The following is a 24059-nucleotide window of genomic DNA, read 5'->3' as shown; positions in this document are numbered from 1 at the left end:
CTTGATTATGTTTTATTAAGTAAATATACAAGATATATGTCTTATTTAATAAATCTATGGTTGACATAAAGCTGAGAAAGAACAAGTATATTGAATGACAAAATTCATTCAAAATTATGTCAAAATAAAGCAACACTCTTGTAAATTCTACCAGATATAATGCCAGAGAGAAATTAAAAGTGATATATTTATGATACAAATCAATTATGACACCCAAGAAAGTGACAGAAAACCCACAGAATGGAAGAAAATATTTGCAACACATATATTTGATAAAAGACTTGTATCTCTATATAAAGATTTCTTACAAAGAATTCTCTTATAAGCAGACAAATAATCAATATTAAAAATGGACGAAGGTTCTGAATAGACATTCCTCCAAAGAAGATAGACAAATGGCCAAGAAGTACATGAAGAAATACTACTACACAACTATTAGATTAGGTAAGATTTAAAAGGCTGATCATATCAAGCATTGGCAAGGGTATGGGAAAACCTCTCTCTTTCACACACACCCATTTCTCTCCCTCTCCTCCTCACCCAATAGCTCTCTTTATCTCATTCAGAAATTATTGTATACCTAGGTAGTACCAATCTCAGTGCCCACTTTAAAGATGAACACTGCACAAAATCCTTCATATAAAAGAGGCCTACATTCTACTGTGGGGCAGGGGAAATAGACGCCTTTATAAATAATTCAGAATCAACGTGGTAATTTAGTAGGATGAGGTACTACAGAAATCCTTACCTTTAACCAAAGATGTGACTCTAGAATTAAGACTGGTTTGCCAGATAAATAGAACAAGGAAAGTTATCACAGGCTAAGGAAAGAGAGCATATCAAGGGCAGATAAGCAAGAGCCTGCATGTTATGTTTGGAACTGACTGGGGAATGGCAGATGGGAAGCCCATAAACATATACACATTTCGTAAGATAAAGGGCACTGTGTTATGGTCAAGGAATTCTTATTTTATCCTATTGGTGATGATGGTGAGATTTATATTTCAGAAAGATTTCTCTGACTGAAGTGTGAAGTATTAGTTAATGGGGGCTGTACTGTAGGCTGGAAAATCATTTTGGAAGTTATTTTCACAGTCCAAAAGACAAGGGGATAAATCAAGACTTTCAAGAGTTAGAATGAACATGACCTGGTGCCGATTGGATATGAGATGAGGAAGAACAAAAGATAACTTCCTTTGGTGTGTATTTTTCTATTTTGTTTCATTTTTGTCTTAACCTATTTTGTTGGTTTCTGTGTCTGTGTGGATGGTGAGACTATTCACTGACCTAAGAAAATGTAGAAAGAAGGAGAGAGGGTTTCTAAAGGGAGTTATTTAGTTTAATTGTGATTTGCCTGAGGCTGAGTGGCCTCCCTGATAGCCAGGTAACATGAAGCATAGGTTGTCAGAGGTAAAAGTTTGAGGCCCAGAAGACATGGACAGTCTGGGTTACAGATTGCTTAGTTACAATCGTTATATCTGAATTTGAAGAGTCCTTACAGTGCATGAGATCCTACCACAAATACATTTGCTTTACACAGCACTGGAGATCTGAATTTATACCTAAGTAAAAGCTATACCTGAAACAAAAAGGTGCTTTGTCCATAAGTTCAGAACAAACAAAAAGGAACAAACAGAAAGGAACTTTGTCGATAAGTTCAGAAATGAAATGATTAATCTCTCCCTTTGAGATGAATGTTAAATACAACTGTATGGCAGCAGTCATCAACAGCTGGTAACATGCGGATACAGAGCTTTTGCACAGGATGATAAATGCAGATAAGACTTAGAATTTCATAGAGAAGATAACCCTTTTTAATAATCAGTTATATGGGAATTACCTTTTTCTTTTATGTAGGAACCATAATTAAGTAGATAGGTGCCCCCAAAATATATTTAAAAAGTCATAATATGTGTCGTTTGTTTGAACTCAAAGTATAAAAGTGGTTTGTCATAAGCAAGGTTATTTTTAAACAAAATATTTCAAACAAACATAAACATGTAGAGAGTAGTAAAGCATATCCCATGTAGCCACCACTATATAGGTTTTATCAATGTTGGCATTTTGTCATACTTGCTTCAGACTTTTTGTTTTTATTTTTGTTGTTAAACCTTTATAGATAATGCTGAATCTTTCTTTGTGATCCTTTCTGATTTCCTTCAACTGCTTCCTACCCTTCATGTGACCAGTGAACTTAATTTCAAGTGTGTCTCCAATGTCTGTATTTGTACATTTTTATTAGACATGATTTGTTAAAATTATTTGGCATATAAGTGTGGATTCATCTCTGGATTTTCTAGTCTTTTAAATTGATATATTTGTCTATCATTATGTCAGTGCCCTACTCTCATAATTCTTGTAGCTTTATAAGAATTTTTGAAGTCAACACTTCGAATGTTATCCTTCTTTGTTTATTTTTGTTTGGTTATTCTTGATTTTTTGCATTTTCATGTAAGTTGTAGAATCAGCTTCACAATTTAAATTTAAAAGAAAAGCAAATCTGCTGGGATTATGATTGTATTGGATTGGATTTACAAATCAATTTAAAGAGTCTTAATATCTTAAAAAATTGATTTTCTAATCCATAGGCATGGTATGTCTCCCTGTTTATTTAGGTTCTCTTTAATTTTTCTGAGCACTATTTTGTTGTTTTCAGCATAGATGCATTTTAATTGTATTAGTTTTCTATTCATATTTAACAAAATGCTACAAATTTACTGGCTTAAAACAATACTCACTTATTATTTTACTAGTTTCTGCAAGTCAGAAGTCCAAGCAAAGTAGAGCTAAGTTCTCTATTTGGTGTCTCATAAGGCTGAATTCAAAGTGTCAGACATGTTTGAAATGTCTTCTGAATCTCAGAATCCTTTTCCAAGTTCACATGCCTGTTGGCAGAATTTACTTTTTTACACTGTAGAAATCATGGAGGTTGGGCCTTTAAGTTCAGTGAAAGATCACCTCTCTTAAGTTTCACCTTCTTTTAAAGGCTCACCTGATTAGGTCAGGCCCATTCAGGATAATCTCCCTTTTGCTTAACTCAATGTCAACTGATTAGAAATCATGCATGTAATATCCCCCCATATACATAGGCCTCATTCACACTGAAAAGGAGGGCACTATTTAGGGCATGTATATGAAGAGGAATAAATCTTGGGATCTATGTTAGAATTCTGCTAACTACACATATCTTTTGATGAATTTTTAAAAAGCATTTTATGGTTTTATGGTACTATAATAAATGTATTTTTAAATTTTATTTTCTAATTATTTGTTTCTGATAAATGGAAAAATAATTCATTTTTGTACGTTGACATTGAATTCTGTGACCTTTCTAAGTTTACTTATTAGGTCCAGTAAGGTTCATTAGATTCTTTATATTCTACATCTGAGATCATGCCAGCTGAGAATAGGGGTAATTTTACCTCTTCTTTTCTGATCTGTATGTATTTGATTTTTTTTACTTGCATTACTGAACTGACTAGGACCTCCAATACAATATTGAATAGAAGCAGTAAAAGGCAACATATTTAACTTCCCCTTATCTTAGAGGAAAATACTCAATGCTGTAACCTTAAATATGATGTTAATTTTAAATGGATGCCCTTTATCTGATTGAGGAAGGCCTATTCTGTTCCTAGTTTGCTGAGAGTTTTTATCATAAACTAGTGTTAAATTTTGATAATAATTTTTCTGCATTGAGGAGACCTCATCGTGAATTACTTTCAAATATTAAACCAAACATTTTTTCAGGGATAAACCCCATTTAACAATGCTGTATCACTTTATATATATATGTATATATATATGTGTGTGTGTGTATATATATACACACACACATATATATACACACATACACACACACATACACACACATATATGTATATATATGTGGTAAGATTTGATTTACTAATATTATGTCATTGATTTTGCATCTACATTCATGAGGGATGTTGGTATGTAATTTTTTTCTTAAAATATATTTGTTAGGTTTTGATACTAAGGCAGATTTATTTTGAAATCATAAAATGTGTTGAGAAATGTTTCTTTCTCTTTTGAGTTTTTAAAATAATTTGAGAAAGAATAGGTTTATATATTCTTTAAATGATAACATTCACTATTGAAACTATCTGACTTTGGAGTTTTCTTTGTGGGAAGGTTTCTTAATTACGAATTCAATTTCTTTATTAAACATAACCAATTTGCTTAGTTGTGGTATTTTTTTAAGGAATTTAAAAATGTGTTTTATAAGGAATCTGTCCAGTTCATGTCAATTTATTGCCATAAAGTTATTCACAATATCCCCTTATTATCCTTTTAATGTCTTTAAGGTCTGTAGTTATATCCTTTCTTTTATTACAGATATTTGTAATTTTCATTTTCTGTTTTTATTGTGTGTTTTATTATGCATTTATCAATTTTATTTTTATTTTTCAAAGAAACAACTTTTGGCTTTGTTAATTTTCTCTATTGTTTGTTCTCTCATTAATTCTTGCTCGTATCTTTATTATTTTCTTCCTTTTTATTTGGGCTTAATTTGCTTATCTTTTTTTAGTTTCTTAGGGTAGAAACCTTGATCTTTTATTTGAAAGCTTCTTTTGTAATACAAGTTTCTAGAATTATAAATATAATTTTAAACATTGACTTAACTGTATCCTATGAATTTTGATGTTTCATATTTTCTTTATTATTCAAATAAAAATATCGTCCTATTTCCCAAAGAGTTATGGCAAATCCCCTTTATAACTTCAGGAGTCCCTCTTTTGTGCCATCTTCTTCAAGTACCTTGCCTGGTACATTTCAGTTGTGTCAGGGTCTTGGAGCTCCTATATCTACCTCCTTGCATCAATGTGTCACTCTCCTCCTTGGGTGCCACCTGCCTCCTTTGTATTAGATAAGTGCCACCAAAGAAAAAAGACAGGCAATTGGGGGATAATGAAGGGTTTACCTCATATGTGTCCTTTCTCTCAAATATCACTGGCCTGTATTGCCCATTGAGTGCCTTGAAACTATTGCTTCATTTATTTTTATTGGTTTTATGGTTATTTTTGGTATAGGTAAAGCAAATAAAAGTTAACTAATTTTTGACCATTTAGTCTACTTCTAATTTTTTATTGTCATAAGTAATGCCTAAAGGTCCATCTTACATATGAACACTCATCAGTCTGAACTTCCCTCAAAACCCAATTTATTGGAGTACCTCTCCAGTCCTGCATGTCGCATTACCGTATTTTCTATTTGCCATAGGACATATTACTTTCTGTAATTATCTTATTTATTTATTTTTTTTTACCATTGGCCTTCCTCTAGTGGAAAGTAAACTCCGTGAAAGTATTATAAGAAACTGTTTTGTCTTATTCTCTGCTGTAATAGAACAGAACCCCGGACTTAAGTAGTGTGTATGAACATTCATTGAATGTAGTAAGAAATGAATAAATTGATAACCCTTTTTTAAATTTTTGAACCCAATAAGAAGTTAACAGTTGTGTAAGCTCTATAAGACCTCAAATCCTGAGACTTTACTAAATTCGTTTATCAGTTCCAGGAGTTTCTTGGTTGAATCTTTGGGGTTTTCTAGATATAATATCATATGATCAGCAAACAGTGAAAGTATGATCTTTTCTGCCCCTATTTGGATACCTTTGATTCCATTTTCCTGTCTGATTGCTGTAGCCAGGACGTCCAGCACTATGTTGAATAGAAGTGGAGATAGTGGGCAGCCTTGTCTGGTTCCAGTTCTCAGTGGGAATGCTTTCAATTTTTCCCCATTCAGTATGACGTTAGCTATGGGTCTGTCATATATGGCTTCTATCATTTTTAGGTATGTCCCTTCTATGCCTATTTTCTTAAGTGTTCGTATCATGAAAGGGTGTTGAATTTTGTCAAAAGCTTTTTCTGCATCTATTGAAAGAATCATGTGGTCTTTGTTTTTGCTTCTGTTGATGTGGTGAATTGCCTTTATAGATTTACGTATGTTGAACCATCCCTACATTCCTGGGATGAAGCCCACTTGGTCGTGATGGATTACTTTTTTGATAAGCGTCTGGATTTGGTTAGCTAAGATTTTGTTGAAAGTTTTTGCATCTATATTCATTAGGGATATTGGTCTGTAGTTTTCTTGTTTTGTTGCATGCTTTCCTGGTTTTGGTATCAGAGTAATATTCGCTTCATAAAAGATGTTGGGGAGGTTTCCGTTCTTCTCGATGTTGTGGAATAGTTTCTGCAAGATAGGTACTAGTTCTTCTTTGTAAGTGTGGTAAAATTCGGGTGTGAAACCATCTGGAACTGGACTTTTCTTTTTAGGGAGATTTTTAATTGCTGTTTCTATTTCAGCTGTTGAGATTGGTCTGTTCAGGGAATCTATTTCTTCCTGATCGAGCCTAGGGAGGCTGTGTGTTTCTAGAAATTTGTCCATTTCCTCCACATTTTCCAGTTTCTGTGCATAAATATTTTTGTAGTATTCATAAATTATATCTTGTATCTCTTTGGGATCAGTTGTGATATCTCCTTTTTTGTTCCTGATGGAGCTTATTAGAGATTTCTCTTTTCTGCTTTTCGTTAGCTTAGTCAGTGGTATGTCAATTTTGTTTATTTTTTCAAAGAACCAACTTTTTGTTTTATTAATCTCCCGAATAGCTTCCCTGTTTTCAATTTCGTGTAGTTCTGATTTGATCTTGTTGATTTCACTTCTTCTGCTGGGTTTGGGGTTGGTCTGTTCTTCTCTTTCCAGCTCTTTGAGTCGTTTCATTAGATTGTCTATTTGTGATCTTTTTGACTTTTGGTTATAGGCATTTATGGAGATAAACTTTCCTCTCAGAACTGCTTTAGCTGTGTCCCAGAGGAGTTGATAACTTGTCTCTCCATTGTCATTTTCTTCATAGAATTTTTTTATTTCCATCTTGATTTCTTCATTTATGAAGTAACATTTAGTAGGAGGTTGTTTAATTTCCACATTTTTGTGTAGAAATGTGAGTTTCTGTTAGGGTTGATTTCTAGTTTTATTCCACTGTGATCTGAGAAGGTACATAGTATGATTTCTATTTTTTAAAATTTCTTGAGATTTACTTTGTGTCCTAGGATATGGTCAATCTTAGAGAATGTCCTGTGAACTGATGAGAAGAATGTATATTCAGTGGATTTTGAGTAGAATGTCCTGCAAATGTCAGTCAGACCCTTGTTCTAGAGTTTTGTTTAAGTCCATTATTTCTTTATTAATTTTCTGTTTGGAGGATCTATCTTGTGCCATCAGTGGGGTGTTGAAATCTCCGGTGATTATGGAATTGCTATTAATCAATTTGCGTAGATCCAGTAAGGTTTGCTTTATGAAACTGGGTGCACCTAAGTTGGGTGCATATATATTTAAAATTGTTATCTCTTCTTGTTGAAGTGTGCCCTTCACCATTATATAATGACCCTCTTTGTCTTTCACTACTTTTGTTGGTTTAAAAACTAAATTGTCTGAAATTAGAACTGCCACGCCAGCCTTCTTTTGGCTTCCACTTGCCTGGAATACTGACCTTCACTCTTTGAATTTTAGTCTATATGCATTGAATCTGTAGATCAGTTTGGGTTTAACCTCTGTGGAAAGCAATATGGAGATACCTTAAAATGATACAAGTGGATCTACCAATTTATCCAGCAATCCCACTGCTGGGCATCTACCCAAAAGATCCAATGACACTCTACATAAAAGACACCTGCACTCGAATGTTTATAGCAGCACAATTCATAATAGCAAGTCTGTGGAAACAGCCCAAGTGCCCATCAATCCAAGAATGGATTAATAAAATGTGGTATATGTATACCATGGAGTACTATTCAGCTCTAAGGAACAATGGTGATATAGCACATCTTATATTTTCCTGGTTAGAGCTGGAACCCATACTACTAAGTGAAGTTTCCCAAGAATGGAAAAACAAGCACCACATATACTCACCAGCAAAATGGTATTAACTGAGCAGCACCTAAGTGGACACATAGGTACTACAGTAATAGGGTATTGGGCACGTGGGAGGGGAGAGGGGGGCGGGTATATATATACATAATGAGTGAGATGTGCACCATCTGGGGGATGGTCATGCTGGAGACTCAGACTTGTGGGGAGAGAGGGGGAAATGGGCATTTATTGAAACCTTAAAATCTGTACCCCCATAATATGCCGAAATAAAAAAAAATAAAAAGACCTAAAAGAGTGTGTATGTATTGTTTACCATTTTATCCCAGAACCTGCACAGTGCCTGGAATATAGTAATAACACAGTAAATATATTTTTAAATGATTAATATGATTGCTTCCATTTTTATTTTTTAAAAACCAGCTTTTTCAAAGTTTAAACAATTTTCTGTCTAGCAATCAGTTTAACACACCAGGCTGGACACAGTTTTGGTCTTTATACATGCCTTGTTCTCAGATCTCAGAATTTTATAAAGAATTTAATAAATGTTTAAATGTAGATCTACCATTTGATCCCACAATTCCACTACTGAGCATCTACCCAAAAAATCAAATGACACTCTAAAAAAAGACACCTGCACTCGAATGTTTATAGCAGCACAATTCACAATTGCAAAGTTGTGGAAACAACCCAAGTGCCCATCAATACATGAGTGGATTAATAAAATGTGGTATATGTATACCATGGAGTACTATTCAGCTTTAAGAAACAATGGTGATATAGCACCTCTTGTATTTTCCTGGATAGAGCTAGAACCCATTCTACTAAGTGATGTATCTCAAGAATGGAAAAACAAGCACTACATGTACTCACCAGCAAATTGGTATTAATGGATCAACACCTAAGTGGACATATAGGAATAACATTTATCGGGTATCAGGCAAGTGGGAGGGGGAGGAGGGGATGGGTATATACAAACATAACGAGTGATATGTGCAACGTTTGGGGCATGGTCACACTGGAAGCTCTTACTCGAGGGGGAAGGGGGAGCATGGGCAATATATGTGGTCTAAACATTTGTACCCTCATAATATGCTGAAATTAAAAAAAGAAAAAGAAAACATTGAAAAGGAGAGGAAAGAAGAGAGGATGGAAGGAAGAAAAAAAGACAATGGAGAAAATAGTAGGAAAGAGGAAGTGAGGGCAGGTAGAAGGGAAAAAGCACTCGGGTAGAAAAGGAAAAAGGATGGAGGCAAGTTTCGGTTGTGGAAAATTTGGGAATGTGACTAATTGACGCCTTATTTGAAGAAATTGCAAACAGGAATATGGCCTATTTTAATTGGCAAAGTTTCTAGATAATAATCAAATTCAGAATTAGACATCTTTTAGTAAAGATGGAAACATGGAGAATTGTTTGTGCTTGAATATTAGGCACTGAATGCTCAGCGATTGATAGAATTACCCTAGATCTTGTTTTATGTCCCTTAAAGGGCTTCCTGCTGGGTTTCGAAATGAAAATAATAGCAAATGAATATTTTGGAAGATTATTTCAAGCCTGTGATTACTAATAATGTAGCTAAACATACAAAATAGGCATCAGCAAAACACCAATGTGCTATTTATATTTTTATCACTTGTCAGTCATCAACTCAGTCTTGTGTCTGTTTTTTTTTTTCATTGAAAAGAATGGCTTGAGAGAGAGATCATCTGTTACTTTCACAAAAAATAAACTCATTTAAAATTGTGTACTCAGAAATCCTGTTATTTTGTTTGTTGGCTTTAGTTCTTCTTTCTAAAATAAAAACTACCAAACATGGTTCTTTAAAATCAAGTGAATTGGAAATCTATAAAGTTGTTTGGACATCATGCTGAGTAAGCTAGGTAGGAGAGTGGTGTGTTGGAGAGACAGCAGCAGAACGGGTCTACATACTCATCCAGACCTTATTGAGAATGGCTTCTGATATATTACTTTACTTCCTTCAAATAAAGCTTTTCATCTGTAAATTGAGACAACCTCTCAAATTCAATCTCTAGGAATTTATTAATTGATAGTACAGCATTATCCATTGGAATCTCATCTCTATTTTTCAAAGGCTCTATGTCCTTGGGCAAGTAACTTAAACTTTCTGATCCTTATTTATATAACCATAGAGTAGGCATTATTATAGTACTTCATAGATTTTTTTGAGAAAATTGAATGAGAAATCCATAAAAAACTGATAACAACTGACACAAGTGGTGGTGGTAGTTGTTGCTGATCTCTGCCTGCTGAGAAAGAATATGTGAACTTATAATCCAACTAAATGAAGGAAAAACAATTTGGAAACAATAATTTTGTGAATAAAAATTTGGTGGTGCCCTTTTTTCCAAAAATCACTGATTAAAAGGGACAGATTTGAATTTTCTGAAAGGCAGAAAAAGCCTCAAAACTGATCATTGATAATTTAGCTACATGATGATTATATTTTTTATATTTGAGGGGGACAATGAGTGACTTAGACAAAAAGCTGGCAACATTCACCAAGATCAAGCAGTCGCTTAACACCTGCAAGGAGCTCACATAATGCTGAGTGCTCTTCTACGTCTATTGGCTACCCAGAGCGCCCTGCAACATGCCTCCATGGGGAAGATGAAGCACATCCCCGAGATAACATTCAAAGAGCAACATGTCAACAAGTACAAATCAATAGCCTATAAAATGAGTCCTTAAGTGCTGAGAGGAACCTTTGGAAAGCTTTCTTCAAAGCAATAAGGTAGATTAAAAGGGTAGTAGTAATGTGCATAAGGAAAGGCAAAGAATACCAAATTCAGTCACAGAGGACTTAACGCCTGACCAAGAAACGAGAATACAGAGTTTGTACATATTTGAATTTCTTGCACTATTTTTCAAATTTAATTTGGCTATCGTTTTACTTTAAATTTATGTATAACAGTATTTTTTCAATAGTTTCCGTGTACCATGCCCCTAACTGGCACTTCTTTGAATATTATCGAAAATTCATTTTAAAGCATCTAAATCAATTGTATTGATGTATAATTTACATACGATAAAATATGTACACTCAGAATTCATTTTTAAATAATAAAAGTTTCTCTAAAATAAGAATAGCATTCGAAAACATAGTGTTTGTTCATACTACTCATCCAACAGCTCAAAAATATCATAACATGAGAAAATACAAGATTAAAATCTTTGGAAATCATATTGATTTTAGTAAAAGTCATTAATTTCTAAGACTATTTCTAATAATAAAACATCAAAATACTCTTACCTTTTATTTTCATTGTGTTTTCATTCATAATTTATTTGAAGAGATAAATGAAAAAATTATTTTAAGCATTTTTTTTCATAATAAAAGTTGGTGTTCAGGTACAGTTTCAAACCAGTCTCATGGAATTGGTACTTTTATATGTCCTCTTAGAGAAAACAAATGGAATCACAATACAAAATTGTGTAAAGCAATTTGTACAAGACAATAGCATCCCATCCCCAAAATGTGAATTAAAAAAAAACAAACTGTTAACTTGAGTGTGATGTGGATCACACAGGATTGTATTGTGTTTCTTTATACACAACAGTTGGATGGCAGTGACTCTGTGTTGAATGCCAGAAATGTTACTATCAAAACTTAATTGTTGGACTTTCTGATCCATTTTAACTCAGCTAAATGAGCTTTGGAAATAAGACTTAAAGGTGACACAAAACTATCATATACTGTAAAAACCTAACATGCATCAGCTGTGTGAATTGATCATTTTATATTATAGATTTTTCCCTTGACTTACAGTGCTATACTCACTGACTTCATAAAATTCTCTGCTCTGGTCACATAGCAGATTGTTTATAAGTCTAAATTATTTTGATTTGATGTAGTGTTGCTGCCTTTCTTGGTCACAAGTAAATGCTAACAAATCAGAATAGAATGGTTGGTAATCTTTTCATAGGGAGAATATGAGTCTTTTCAGTTTGTATCTGTAGCACCTAGTCCCATGCCTGGCATGATGGAGAATTTGCGGAATGGATAATTGGGTTAATGAATAAATAATCGATGGTCAGTGGAAAACCATCACTACTGAAAAAGAAAATACACGAAACCTACCCCTTCTAAGACGGGTTTAATAGCATCGTTTCTGTAAAATGAAATAAAGCCATTTTATAAAGCAAGTAGCTATTCTGACATTTTCCACTTTTTTATAGTAAGTGGCAGAACCAAAGTATGAGAAGTGGCATTAGGTCACAGATGGGTGCTTCCACAGCAAGTAGCTTTCAAAAATTCCTCACTTCAAAGCCAGTTTTGGACCTTGGGAATTATGTCTATAAACACCTCTCTGTCATCTGGTCCACTGGTATATAGCTTTTCCCAATATCCTGCATGGCTGCCAAAAGACCAAAAAAGCATCACTGCTTATGAAAACAGGTTTGTTTTATAAGGTAATTGATTTGATAATTTTCAGAGTATCTTCAAAGAAGATAAGGTGTAGGAAAGTGTTTGACTCAAATGAAAACAGTTTGCATCCAAAAGTTGACTAGGGTTTTAGGTTAATAAATGCTAGGTCTTGGATCATCAGATTAGAAAATTTTAGTCATGTGTATATGTCTGGGTGTATGGGCATTTATGGATATATAATAACATCAACATAACACTCCCATTTTAAATTGCAGCATGGTCAGTTAGGGTCCAGATGATACACATCTTTTTTTTTTAAGGCTTATTTTGAAGTGCTACATTCTAGTCCAAGGTATGTGTTCAACTTCAACCCTTTGCCATCTTTACCATTCTTGATGAAATGGCACAATAGGATATATCACTGCTGTGCCTTTTAACGAAGTCTTCACACCGACTTCTGGGAATATGTGAAGATTTAATCACAGGTGCATGAGAATTTATCATCTTGTAGCTTGTTAAAATCAGTTTTTGCACCTGTGTCCATGAATCTGCAGAACACAGTCACTCACATGAGTACCTCTGTGGACTTAGAGTAACATCTCAGCCCTTTCTGTGCACTATTTAGAAAGTAATAATAATAAATTAGGTTTTGTATATGCATTACTAAATATGGTTGTTGTAGCTGAGGAAAGAAACTAATAATAGTTATTAAAAGCTACCTTGGGAAGACCAATAAGCAATTCTCTTAATCAGTATCGTCCTAAATTTCCAATGAACTGAGTTATTGACGTGGCAGCTTTCAGTGTGATAAGAGTTGTTGATTATACATAGAATTTTTCTTTGTGAATGGAAGTCAAACATATTAAATTTAAACACCATATTAACTCATGGACATAAGGAATTGAATCATTAAATATGTGGTAGATTGCCCCAAATTAGTTATCTGATTACGTTCTTGGGCTCTGATCATCCCTTTGTGTTCAGACCCTGGCTACTATGTATTCATGTTGGTTACTGTCTTATAGTCTGTATGTTGATATGAATAATGGTGGCTGCTGAATTTGAAACACTTCATTTATTTCCCTCGATGGTGTTTCTCATACATTACCCTACAGAGATGACCAAATATTTACACCAGGAATGTTGACATTGACTTAAGTGTCAGAACTAACAAAGGAAAGTGTCCTTGATCCATACTATCGGAAGGATTTTGCTGTAGTGGCTGATGGGTTTTGCCTTGTTTTATCTAATTGCCCAGTTACCCTGAGAATATTATGAGCAGAGTCAGAAAAATACTTTGAGTACCCTACCCCAAGTGGTCACCTACGTGAAGGAGGAAAAATAATACACACTTTAGCATGTGTGCATTTTAATATCAATAATTACTTTTAATACTGACAGGTTAAATGGATCAATAATAACATGACAAGGAACATGCAGTCTGCAGAAACATCTTCTGTAGCACACAAACTTCAGTCTTCCAGTTTTATGTTTATCAGCATCTTGAGAGGCATTTATAGCCCCTCACACTCTCCTTTCTGATTCCCTTATTGATTAAGTTGTGATGCCTCCTGGACCTAGGACATGGTTCACTATTTTTCAATTAAAATGAAGAAATATCTTGTTTGTTTCAGGTTCGTTTCAAGCATTTGGCTTGTGGGACTCTGAGAGACACTGTTGCCCATGACATGTTGGAACTATCATGATCAACTACCCAGTTTGGATTTCACCCACTGGCCAAGAGCTTTGCGTAGTAGACGGCAAGGGTTGGATTTTTAAAAAGAGTAAACCAGGTAAGGTTCAAGGGAGACACCTGATCATTTATCATTTGCTCTAAGGGCTTTAGTGTGCTGCCAAGATGTATTGAATAATGTATAGCTTTTCTATCTGTTTTCTAAGTCCGCTGAGCAGGTTGTTGAAGAATGGGGCTCCCTTGGATTCAGGAGACTGAATATAGTGATAATTAAGTCCTTTTTCTTTCAAGAGGAAGGTGGAGCTATTTTAAGATACACATGAAGCAGACACAAGACTACTACAGATGCTAGTTTAATTCAATAGTCAAAAATTGCAAGCTATGGAGATTTTTTTCTTTAAGTAACTACTCTGAACTCTAATGGCATAATCAGTTGTACTTTTGAAGGTGCAGTAGAGAAAGTGTTGCCTCTAAGTATTTATATTTTATACAATAGGGAAATGTGAATATTCAGTTCATGGCGTGTGATCTTATAAATATGCTTCAAAGTTATTCCAATTCAGAAGATTATACCATTATTCTGCTTTCTGTGTCTTTGAAAGTATTTATCATTCTAAGTTCTATTTAGGTATTATTTAAGAATGTGACATAATGACATTATCATTATTGTGGCTCTGGGAATTTAAATTATTACACTCTTATTCAAGTACTCTTTTTATATGCTTTTCCTGTTGCATCCTGGAAACTCTTAACTATTATTTGTATTTTGGTCAGATCTTCTTATCTTTGTTTTTAACACTCTTCCTCCCCTAGAATATAATTTAAATTTATCAACAATTACCTGGGGAAAATACATGTTATTCTTCTCCTATGACTTTAAGATCATCAAAACTTGGACAGCTTCTTTGAATTGTATGCATCACAAAGCAAGATTTTCTTTAAGTTCAAGTATAGAAACAGAAAATATAAGAAAAACTCATTAATTTAGAAAACAATAGGGGGAGATTTTTCTATGTCACTAATATTTGAACTCCTTAAGCATTTTACTAACCCAGCTTTCTTACTTTCTGAAAATAAAGTAAATGGAACTCAGCCAATAAAGTATAGCCTAACAATTGTTCGGATATAAATGAGGACTTACTAAAGTGTTTGAAAACAATTGATTCTTTAAAGTTTAAAAAACATCTCTTTTAAATTCCCTAACGGCATATTTGGATATAAAATGATATCAAGACAGTATAAACTCAAATAGTCTATTTTGAAGGAAAATAACTATGTAATAATGCAATTAGTAATTATCTTGTCACAAAGAGCTCTCCTCTATTTGTGAGACATGTGTTTTCATTCTTTAGGATATTTTATCTTTCTGAACTGTGTAAGTAATCAACATGAGGAAAGTGTATAATAAGTAATTTTGGTCTAAGTATTAGAAAGAAACATAACTTCTCTTCACACAGTCCTTTGAAGTGAATCTTGTTAATTAGGACATACAGAAATAGTTCATTCCACTGTTCCACATAACAATATATGATTTAGGAGGTCCTTATTAACATAAAAACTTGACAGTGATTTCATAAGTTTTCATAGTTAACTCCTCTAAAAGTAACAGAAAATTAATACATTGCAGTTTTAGGTTTATATTCATTTTAAATTCATTTTTGTTCTTTGTTATATGAATGGCAGTTGCACTTTTATGGTGATGTATGCTAGCTTCTCTGTAAAGTAAAAAGAGTGTCAAGGCTTCCCAATTCTGTTTCTCAGAAGTTTATAACAAAGCCATAAATCTTGTACTGTTCCTCAGCTTGGAAGCAATATTTCTTCCTTAAAGCATTTTTAAAGTAAAGGTTTGCCTAGCTCAGGGTTACATTACTATATGCTCATACATAGAAGCAATGGTAAGCTATAATGACAGGATATAAAAGGTGAGATTTTCCTAAGCATTTCTGATAATAGTATACCAATGTAACAGGATATACGGTCTCCAAGGTAGTTCATGAAAAACATTTAAATAGCACCTGTGTTTGTAATATATCCTTTGCTCTCTACAGAGAACAGTAGGCATTCTCATCTGTGCAACTCTTAGTAATATGAGGACTTCTGAAATAAAATCTTGAGAATTTAGTGAGGCAACTGATTTCATCATGAAAAGTATCATGTGAATCTTAAATATTTTCTGGCTGCAAATTTATATGCCCCATAAATATTTTTTAAATGCCTAACACATGTGAAACAATGTGTGGCCAGAAACAAAATAGGAACCTCCCCTGCCATGTCCTCAAGTAGTTCCCACCCACAGGAAAAAAAAAGAAAAAAGAAAAAAACCTAAAACACAAAAACCCCAGACATGTGAATAGCTTATTCCGGGAAAAATGAATTAAAAACTTTAATGATATGTTTCAAGCAAAATTCTTCAGAAATTAAGATGGACTGTTGAAAGTATTTAAAAGTATTAGTAGGTTTAAGGGGCATTTCAACTGCACAGCAATAAATTGGGGAGAATTTTAGTTGATGAGAAATTAGTATGAAGGCATTAGAGGCTCGGGGTACAGTCTAAAAAAGTCACCATGGTGTAAAAGTAAATGTTATGTTTGAAAAATGGAAAGCTTGACACTGGCTTATAGGGAGAGATGAAAGAAGAGGCTGGACATATAGGTAGCAGCTGGACCGGAGTGTTTTACACACACTCCAGTTATAAATACGAAAGTGATGTAATACAATCTATATTTTTTTAAAAAAATTATTCTGGAAAAGGGAGGTGTGGGAGCAGGGAAGGTATGTGCAGAAAATTAAAAGCATCCAGTTCCATGAATGCAGAAATGTTTTGTGGTTTCTAGGCTACTGCATAACCAGCACCTAGAACAGTTCCTGTCCGTCATGGATTCTGTCATTCTCTGTTAAATGCTGACTGAATTAATGCCTTCCAGTGATAATCAGTACACTTCAACACATGCAACTTTTTCCTTTTAAAAAGATAGTTTAGAAACCCTTCATTCAAAGGATGAAAATAATTTAAGTGTTTTTCATCACACCCATGTGTGCACACACACACGTTAAAGTCTCTCTCAGTATGTGCTTAAAATTAAAGCTCAAATCCTGTTCCTACAATTTATGCTTCAATTAAGATGAGGGCAGCTGCTACCCTACTTTATTTCTCTTCTGAGACTTTTTTTCTCTCAGGCTTTATCCTTCCCTTCATTGTTTTATCATCACATCAATCACTGTGTTTCCTCCTCGGGAACATGGCACGCATTGCAGGCACATTTTTATGGCTAGAAAGCAAACCTAGCCTACTTGGAACGTACTGCTTACTTAAACCTAATTAAGCAATTCTGCTGAAAGTATCACATCTTTTCCATTACAATGCACATGTGGTCAAAATAATAAGGAACACTTTAAGGCTATGGAAAATAACTAGGGAAGGGAGCCTAAAGAAAACACAAAAATGTGAACTTTAGCTCAGCTTGCTTGAATACAATCCTCTAATGAGCCAGGGCATATTAACACCTCTAGCAGAGGAATCTCCGAACTCACAGCATCATTTTCACTCCAGTTATTTTATTGAAAATTGCCATTGTTGTAAGGCTCCCAGTAGACGCCAGAGTCAGTATATCTTATATGACTGAATCATCTATTTTCAGAGCAGTTCTCTCATAGTCTGGGAAAAATCCAAGGACTTCTTTCTAAATATGCAGACTAGGGAAATGTAGATATTATTTACAAAAATGTAATATTCTCAAGGCCATGATCTTTGTTTTTCTTCTTTAAGGCTTAACTCTAGAGCCACATACATACTCAATAAATATGTATGATGATTGATTGAATGAGTATCAACACCTGTACCTAAGATCAAACTTCTATATTTTTAACAGTAGGAAGCAAATCTCTCTCCTGTTGGTAGGACCAGTTAGTATTTGGCTCACCCCTCCATTTGTAGATGAAAACTGTCTTATTCTCTCATGGTTATCAATACTGCCATTATTTATTTTTATTATTTATTTTTTTATTTTTTTGAGACAGAGTCTCACTCTGTTGCCTGGGCTAGAATGTCGTGGCCTCTAGTCAGACTAGCTCATAGCAACCTCAAACTCCTGGGCTCAAGCAATCCTTCTGCCTCAGTCTCCCTGTAGTCTCAGTAGCTGGGACTACAGGCATGCACCATCATGCCTGGCTAATTTTTCCATATATTTTTTAGTTGTCCATTAATTTCTTTCTATTTTTAGTAGAGATGGGGTCTTGCTCTTGCTCAGGCTGGCTTTCAACTCTTGACCTTGAGCAATCCTCCCGCCTCGGCCTCCCAGAGTGCTAGGATTACAGGCATGAGCCACCGTGCCTGGCCAATACTGATATTATTTAGTAATATTTAGTATATTTATCATATAATAGTACCCATACAATATATGATAGTATGGACGATTTAATCTAAAAAAAAACCTAGAAAAAAAGAAAAAACATTTATTACATGTCTTGTTGCTTTTAGGAATATAGTTCTCTTCCATAAGCTTTCACAGACTTTTCATTTTTACTTTTTATACATCTCAAATGCTTTGGAGAAAGGTTTGCTGTTTTCTAACTGTTGGGTGTATATATATATATGACTCTGGATAGAATTTACTAGAATTCTGCCATCATGGCAAGCTACCTTGCTCTTTTTTGAGGAGGCAGTTTACAGCAAATTGTGAATGACCTATCAACTATCAAGTTTATAGGTATTGGCTTTAATAAGGCCTGAGTTTGAATCTCAGCTCTGACACAAATTATGTGATCATCAATTTCCAATCAGTAATATGGAGACATTAGTAGTGGCTTCAGGGTGCAATTGTGAGGATTAAATGAGATCATTGATATAAAACACTCAGCAGAGTATCTGATACATTATAAATAAGTTATTACTATTAGTAGTAGTGTTATGTAAAATCTACATTTGTAGCAGGTCTACCTAGAAGTTAATTTGCTTAAAGCCAAATGTCAGAGTATCTTACCCTTGGTCTAAGAAGTAAATGAGATAATTTAAGGAAAGTGCTTAGCAGAATTCCTGATGCCTCATAAGCACTCAATAAGTGGTAGTTGTTGTAGTAGCAGTTATTATTATTCACTTTAATAGGCATTTTTCTTCTTCAGGCTCTTTGAGGAAATCTTGGTCTAATCTATTTCTTCCTTTTTTAAAAATTATTATAGGTGCATAATAGCTGTGTATCTTTATAGGGTACATGTGATGCTTTTATACAAGCATACAATGTGAATTAATAAAATCAGGGTAATTGAGATATCTGTCACCTCAGGCATTTATTATTTCTTTGTGTTAGGAATATTCCAATTCCACTTATTTTGAAGTGTACCTAACTTATTGTTGATTATAGTAATTTTGTTATATTATTAAATATTTTCATCCTATCTATCTAACTGTATTTTTGTACTCATTAACCATCCCTAATTTATCCCTCTCCCCCCTTGCTACCCTTCCCAGCTTCTGGTAACCATCATCCTACTCTCTTTTTCCACGCGAGCAATTGTTTTTAATATTTAGCTCCCATATATGAGTGAGAACATGAGAGAGATGTCTTTCAGAGCTTGGCTTATTTCACTTAACATATGTTCTCCAGTTCCATCCATGTTATTTCAAATGGCAGGATTTTATTCTTTTTATGGCTATGTAATATTTCATTGTGTATATGTACCACAATTTTTTATCCATTAATCCATCAATGGACACTTAGGTTGGTTCCAAATTTTAGCTATTGTGAATGATGTTGCAATAAACATGGGAGTGCAGATATCTTTTCGATATACTGATTTGCGCTCCTTTGGATATATACCCAGTAGTGGGATTTCTGTGTCATATGGTAATTCTGTTTTCAATTTTGGGGCGAACTTACATACTTATCTCCATAGTGGTTGCACTAATTTATATTCCCACAAACAGTATATAAGCATTTTCCTTTCTCCACATCTTCTCCAGCATTCATTATTGTCTACCTTTTTTATAAAAGTCATTTTAACTGGGGAGAGTAGATATTTTTAATTGTAGTTTTGATTTGTATTTCTCTGATGACTAATGATGTTGAGCATTTTTCACATACCTGTTGGCTATTTATGTGTCTTCTTTTGAGAAATGTCTGTTCAGATCCTTTGAACATTTTTTAAATCGAATTATTTGATTTTTTCCTATTGAATTGTTGGTGCTCCTTATATATTCTGGTTATTAGTTTGCAAATATTTTCTCCCATTCTGTGAGTTGTCTCTTAGGTTGTTGATTATTTCCTTTGCTGTGCAAAAGCTTTTTAGCTTGATGTGATCCTATTTCTCCAATTTTGCTTTGGTTGCCTGTGCTTTAGGGATATTACTCAAAAAATCTTTGCCTGGACCAATGTCCTGTAGCATTTCTCCAAAGTTTTCTTTTAGTGGTTTCATAGTTTCAGGTCTTAGATGTAAGTCTTTAATACATTTTGGTTTTATGTTTGTATATGGTGAGAGATAAAGGTCTAGTTTCATTCTTCCACATGTGGATATTGTACCATTTATTGAAGAGACTATCTTTTACCTACTGTATGTTCCTGGCACCTTTGTCAAAGATAAGTTCATGATAGATATGTGGAGTTATTTCTGTATTCTCTATCCTGGTCTAATCTATTTCTATCAATAACTTCCTTCTTAGGACAATGACAGTTCTATGAATTATGGTTAGGATTGTGACTTTGAAATAATATTCTTTTTAATAATATATTGCAGTTCCTATTATAGTCATATTACTGGCTGCCTTGATATTGAGGTAAACAGCATTTTCATAACAACCAAAGATTACCAGAATGGTTTTCCTTACCAAAATTATCATCTTTGGAATCAATACAATACACTGAAAGCCACTAAATGAAATATTAACCTATATCTTAGAAGCAAATCAATCATCCTGTTGTCATAAATCTCTAATATGGAAATATTACTCTAATGTACACTCACAGAGACTGTCTTTGGGAGTCCCTGACATTAATCAAGGAGTATCTATAATTATGCCTTTAACTTTTTCTTATTATCTATATATTATAAAAAGACTATCATTGATTTTAAAAAGTTAGAATTAAAACTGCATTTAGCATGGTTAAATAATACTTAAAAAATAACTAGCATGATTAATCCACCACATGCCATCTAAAACCATATTAAGAGAATAATGGGGATAAACCAAAGACAATTCCAAGAGTTTCTGGCCAGTGCTTTGTAGACTTGGTTTTGGGTAGGTCCAGTCTTCTCAGTGAAGGCATAATCTAGATCATCAGCTGAGATGTAAAGGAAGAGAGCGTAAACTAGGAAACTGTAATGAGAGGTAGAAAGTAAATAACCAGCATTGAATGAAATGTTTCCAAGATTTGGCAAAGGGACTCAGGGATGTACTGTGCTTGGGAAAGTAGCACCGAAGTGAAAGACTATGGAATTGAATGGAAAACCAAGCAAAATCATGCCAGGGGTTGACAGTTGGATAAAATGTATGCAAGAGGTTTTGAAACTGAGTAATTAGAAAACCCCTGAGTGAGTAGTAGAACATTTCATTAGAAAGGATTTATTCATTCTGGGGAAAAGATTTAGCATGAAATTAAGATACTGCTAGAGATAATCTTTGCAAAGTCTCTTCTGCAGAAATAGGTAAGGAAGAATAAACCATACCTACATATATCATGTGTCTGTCTATTAAATCCAACATGACAATAACCATAAAATAATAACTACCCTAAATTAAATATCAGGCTCAACACAAGTCTTCTGTGCAAGAGTATATATAGTCTGCAATGTGGACATAGTTATATGAATATTCGAGATGAAAACACTGAGACATAGAGAGTTGAGTAATTTTCCCAGGCTCACTCAGCTAATGTTTGCCAGGGTGAGTTTTTCTCCAAAGGTCTCCTGTTTATAAAACCTGAGTTTTTCATTATATTAACCTCCTTTTCATTTCCTAAAACTAATAATTCAATCTCTATGCCATTATATATCTGAGATTTGCTCTATTATGTACTTTTTTGTATTATATAATTTACTTCTTGTTACATGTATATATTTGGCTTTTCCATAAATTTCAAACTAGCTTAAGAGTTAGAATCCACAGTGTTTCTTTTTATGAAGGTCCCATTGCTACTAGTGCTATGATAGGCCCTGATTCTTTTATTTTGTTGTTGTTCTTTCTTTTATATATTACGGGTGTACAAATGTTTAGGTTACGTATATTGCCTTTGCCCCACCAGAGTCAGAGCTTCAAGCGTGTCCAGCCCCCAGGTGGTACACACCACATGCATTAGGTGTGTATAAACCCATTCCTCCTCCCCCCTCCCACCTGCCAACACCCGATGAATGTTATTACTATATGTGTACTTCAGTGTTGATCAGTTAATACCAATTTGATGGTGAGTACATGTCATGCTTGTTTTTCCATTCTTGTGATACACACTTAGTAGAATGGGTTCCAGCTCCATCCAGGATAATACAAGAGGTGCTAGATCACAATTGTTTTTTTGTGGCTGAGTAGAACTCTGTGGCATACATATACCACATTTTATTAATCCACTCATGCATTGATAAGCACTTGGGTTGTTTCTACATCTTTGCAATTGTGAATTGGTAGACCCTGATTCTGAACAAATGTTTGCTGATGGTAATGTTGACAACCATCTGGTTTCCCCTTTCATCAAAGAGCAGAATACTTATGTATGAATTTCACATATAATCCCTGAGATAATTTTGTATGTAAATTTATATACCAATGATTTATTGAATATTTGCATAAAGGGCCAAGTTAAAAATCATTTAAATAATACTTTGTTATTAATCTAAATAGGATTTCCTTTCCTTTAAAGAAAGTACTAGAGTAATTTAATGGATCATTTTCCAACATATATTTGAGGAACACTGGTTTGGAGGCAAATATTCCATCTACAAAAGGTTTTGTAGCCAAATACATTTTGCTGGTATGTTAATTTATGATAAGGACCCTTGCTGAGCAGGGACTCAAAGAGCCTTTAGGTTTGCATGTCACATGGGCCCACTCCTTTCTTGAATAATTAGAGGATTATTGGTAATCAGGGGAAAGTGAATGGTTTTGAGCTATCTTTTACAACAGATTACAACTTTGGTGTTAAGAATGTAAGCCTTGGCCAAATATTAATACATTCTCATTCTCTTTTTTCCTTTTCTCTCTCTCTCCTCTTCCTTCCTCTCTTCCCTGCTCCTCCCCATCCTCCTTCTCTTCCTGCCATCCACTTCTTATGCCAAAGTCTTTCTCCTTCCTCTCTTTCCTTCCCCGCCTATGAACATGCTAACATTTTCTTTGAGCCTCCCTGTATTTAAATCTAAATAGACCATCACCACCAGTAGCATATCCTTCTTTAGCTGTGTTAGTATCATCAATGAGGTTATAATATTGTTTTTTATTCTAGCAAATTTTGGATACTTCTCTCTAACCAGAGAAACATTGTAATTTTAAGGCAACATCTACAGGTGGAGTACCTTTTTTACTGGAGAATTACCTTTCAGAGGGTAACTTCACTTTCACACTCTTAATAGTAGAATTCCATATGCAGGCTACATTTTAAACATTCAAAATGCAACCTGATTATTAAGCCAAAGCCAGTTAGTGCCAGACTGTATCACTGCCAGCATCATTAGGAGGTTTAACTGAGAGGTTTTTTGTGTGTGGGCACAGGGCCATATGAAACATTTTCAATTTCTCTCTGCTTAAGTGTTAACTTTACCTTTAAGGAGGGTTATGTCAATGACAAGCAGAGCAGATGTATAACATTGTAAAAGGGAAAAGGGGCAACACTATACATGATTGTAGGAAGCTTGGGTAGATGATAAATACTTCAGAGATTCAGAGAAAGAAGAGGTCTTGGTGGCTGGAGGCTTCATGGAAACTTCATGAAGGAGCTGAAGCCAGAGCCAGGTTGCAAAGAAAGGATAAGAATTTGAAAGAGTAGTGAAGATGAAGTAGGGCATTTTGGCCACAAAATATGTTTAGGGCAGAGGTTCAGAAGAAAAACATATGACTTGTTTAGGAGAAAGTAAATGGATCTTTTGCACAGAAGCATTTGCAAGAACAAGTACA

The 24059-nt window shown here is 34.2% G+C and overlaps 1 protein-coding gene and 1 non-coding gene across 2 annotated transcripts in view; both read left to right on the top strand.

The window, feature by feature from the left end:
- The window catches only part of LOC105871193 (uncharacterized), an 869222-nt gene extending 855242 nt beyond the window's left edge, over nt 1–13980 (top strand). The window contains exon 6 of the transcript XR_012922106.1: nt 13914–13980. This is a non-coding gene — a transcript (uncharacterized LOC105871193). The remainder of the gene's footprint in view (nt 1–13913) is intronic.
- Nucleotides 13981–13982: 2 nt separating this feature from the next.
- Nucleotides 13983–24059, top strand: part of LINGO2 (leucine rich repeat and Ig domain containing 2) — a 309491-nt gene continuing 299414 nt past the window's right edge. The window contains exon 1 of the mRNA XM_076008793.1: nt 13983–14072. The gene's annotated coding sequence lies outside the window, so the exon portion shown is untranslated. The remainder of the gene's footprint in view (nt 14073–24059) is intronic.

This window comes from Microcebus murinus, chromosome 12, assembly GCF_040939455.1.
Source record: "Microcebus murinus isolate Inina chromosome 12, M.murinus_Inina_mat1.0, whole genome shotgun sequence".
Taxonomy (NCBI): Eukaryota; Metazoa; Chordata; class Mammalia; order Primates; family Cheirogaleidae; genus Microcebus; species Microcebus murinus.
This window is presented reverse-complemented; position numbering and strand designations above follow the sequence as displayed.